Source organism: Hetaerina americana, unplaced genomic scaffold, assembly GCF_022747635.1.
Source record: "Hetaerina americana unplaced genomic scaffold, ioHetAmer1.1.p SCAF_176, whole genome shotgun sequence".
In the NCBI taxonomy this organism is placed as follows: Eukaryota; Metazoa; Arthropoda; class Insecta; order Odonata; family Calopterygidae; genus Hetaerina; species Hetaerina americana.
Window position 1 is genome coordinate 347,954 of NW_027286737.1, and position 3,387 is coordinate 351,340.

Below are 3,387 nucleotides of genomic sequence, written 5' to 3' on the forward strand. Positions count from 1 at the left end.
TGCGGATATGGACCGGGTAGTTGATTTGGCATTGTTAAGGGCTAAAAAGAACGTGCGGTTTGAAAGAAAGGAGGGGATGGTCTTATTTAGGTATACTGATATGTCGGTTTTAAGCAGTTTATGTATTAAACCAGAACTTGTCAAAAGCTCTTTTGAGATCAAAGAAGACTACTTGGGTGTGCTTGTGGATGTTGAAGCCGAAAGTGATCTGTTCAACCAATCTTGTTATTTGCTGAGTCGTGGAATGGCGATGGCGGAAGCCAGTTTGCTCAGGTCTGATCAAGTCTAGGGCCGTGATTTCTTCTTGTAGCCTGTTTAAGATGCATTTTTCTAGAAGTTTGCCCATTCAGGGGAGCAGGCCACTGGGTCTATAGCTCAGGATATAAGAAGGATTTTTATCGGGTTTTGGAAGGAGTATTATCTTAGCTGTTTTCAATGCCTTTGGGAAGTATGATTGGGAAAGACAGGCGTTGAGAATAGAGAGTGGGTGTTTGATAAAAGATTTAGGAAGGTTTTTCAGGTGAAGGTAGGAGATTTGATCTGGTCCAGGTGATGACTTGGTTTTGGAGTTGGACATAATGGAGTAAAGTTCTTGAGGAGTAATTTCCAGGAATATTTGGAATAGGCAAAGTGACAGGCCAGAGACGCTGTTCAACGCTTCTGAATCCAACAAGGATGTATTATTGTTTTTAAAAATGCAATCGAGGGAGTCGGCAGAGGTATTTGCTTTGTCGCTGTCATCGTATAGTGCTCTCCCATTATGTGGTATTGGCGGGGTTGGTACCTTTTTCCTTTGCAGACAGTGGGCTAGGGTCCATACCGAATTGTCCTTATGTGAGAGTGAACTTATTTTCTCTTGCCAAGTTTTTTCCCAATGTTTTCTAGTTTTGGTTGTTACAAGGTTTCAAAGTGCACAGAAGCCGATTTTAACTTGGCGGAGATGAGTGCATTGCCAGAGGGCTCTGGCCTTGTTTCTAAGTGAAATCAAGTGCAAAATATCCGGACGTAGTGTGGCACCAGCGATGGAGGCCGGAGAAGGAGGTTAGCAAGTGCGATGAATGATTTTGGTTAACGTGCTTGTAAAATCTTGAGCCGCTTTCTCCATGCTGTCTGGAGTGCTAGCAGGAGATGGGACAAGGTTAATGGCCAAGCAGTTTTCTTTAAATAGTTTCCAGTTAACTCTTCTAGTTGGTTCTGGTTGTATGAAGGAGGGTAGGAACGCAGTAAAATATAGGGCAGTGGTCCGAGGCTGAGTTATCTAGGATAAGGATTTGGAATGCGATATCTGCGGATAAGGGAACTACATCCATTATATCGGAGGAGTGGGAGTGATGATGGAAGTGGGTAGGGAAAGGCGGTGAGTGAATTGCGATATTTTTGGTAATTAGGAGCCTATGAAGGGCTCGCCCTTGTTTTGTAGTGGTTTTTCAACCCCAGGCAGAATGTTTGGCGTTTAAGTCACCACCTTTTATGAGATTTGGGTGCAGTAGGGATGAGAGCGCTGATAAGCCAGGGGCGTCTGACTTTGAGGATGAAGGTGGAAAGTAGGCTGACCAAATGTTAAGGGTCCCAGTAACTCCCTTTTTTGCTATTCCAGTGAGTTCCAGTTTTTGGGTGGGTGGGGGTTGAAGTTATGTGAAGAGTAGGTTAGTTTTTGATAGGATCATGACCCCGCAACCAGGATCATTGGCTCTATCTCTTCTGATTTTAGAGTAATTTGGAGAATTAAATGTTCGGCTCTTATTATTTTTGGTTTCTTGAAGATGGATGATGTCTGGATAATGATTGGTTATTAGGAGGTTTAGCTCTTGTTTTTTGTTTTTTATGCCATTTATGTTCCATTGTAGAATTTTAAGGAAGTGGTTGTTTATTTGTGAATTAGGCACCATTTACAAGTTGAAGAAGGGCTGGTATAAGGTCATTGGTGAAGATGCTAATAAGGGTTTTACTGTCAGTAGGAGAGAGAAGTTTCATAATTATGCTCAATAGAGCAGTTCCTATATTTGCGGTTGATGATTGGTCATTGATTGAGGGAGAGTGTTGTCCAGAGGGTGGCGGAGGGTGTTGATCGGAGGTTGGTGGAGAGTAAAGAGATGATTGAGGGGTTCACAGCCAAACTGTCAGCTATCAAAAGGGCCCTAAAAGACATAAGAGAATGTATTGGCTCTTCTCTTATCTGTTCGCACTCATTGATTTCCCTATAATCCATACCGGTCTTGTCATCAATGCACCTGATGGTTCAGGAGATCTATTTTACCCTGTGGTCCCTTCAGATAAAGGGGAAGTAGGTATCCTCTATATGGGATATTGGGCACGTGGGAATACCAGGCATTGAAAAAGCTGGCAAAGCAGCAAAGGAAGCCCTGGTCAATCTCAAAACAGACTCAGCTTTGCTTCCGGTGTTGGAAGTCAGGGCTGCCTTGCGGAATTTGGTTCTGAACCAGTGAAAGGAAGCTTGGTGATTCTTGCAAAACAAGAAACTTAAGGCCATAAATTTGGTTGTTTTGACAGGGCCCTCTTCCATCTGGAACATTTAGAGGGAAGAGGTCAGGATCATGCGCCTGAGAATATGGCACTTAGCCCTGATGCACTCTTCATTGTGACAAAAGTGCAACCTTGTTGCAATGTTTGTAACTTGCGCCTGATTGTGACTCAGATATAAATTATAAAAGGCCAGATACCTTTTTTAAAATAAGAGGTAATTTAAGCAATAGTTTAGGAGAGTACCCCAACATTTTAGGTAAGGTTTCCGAGTTTTTAAAGGAAACTGCCCTTAACGGACAACTTGAGTTTCCGTTTCTTTATTTTTAAATAATTTTGTTTTTAACTATTTATGTGTTTTTTTATACATTAATGTATTTATCAAAATTGGATTGAGGTTTTAAAAGTTTTAAAAAGTGGTGCAAAAAGAACCACTATTACTACGGGTTGGTTTCTTTGGGTAAGATCATTGCCTTCAGCTGAGAGATCTCAATGAAAATGTTAGTTAGCACGGAAGAGAGGGGTGATCCCATGGCTGCACTTTCATGATGTTCAATGTGGTTATCATTCCAAAGGAAGTATGAGTTCCAGAGGCAGAATTTGCGAGGTCCAGGTTAATCCTTAGCTAATCCCTGTGAGGTGAGGTTTTTGAAGAGTAGCATGGAGTCATCAATGTGCGTATTTGTGAACAAGGAGATGACATCAAAGGTCACCAGCATGTTGACTTCTTGGACTTCAGCATTCCGAATAATGTGAATGAAATCCTTGGAAGTTTTAGCAAAAAAGTCAGTTTTTCTGGCAAAGAGTTGAAGAGCATGTGCAACATATTGCCCTAGCTTGTGGGTTGGTGCATCGATGTTGCTGACGACCCAACGTCAGCAACCCGATGGGTCGTCAGCAACTTCG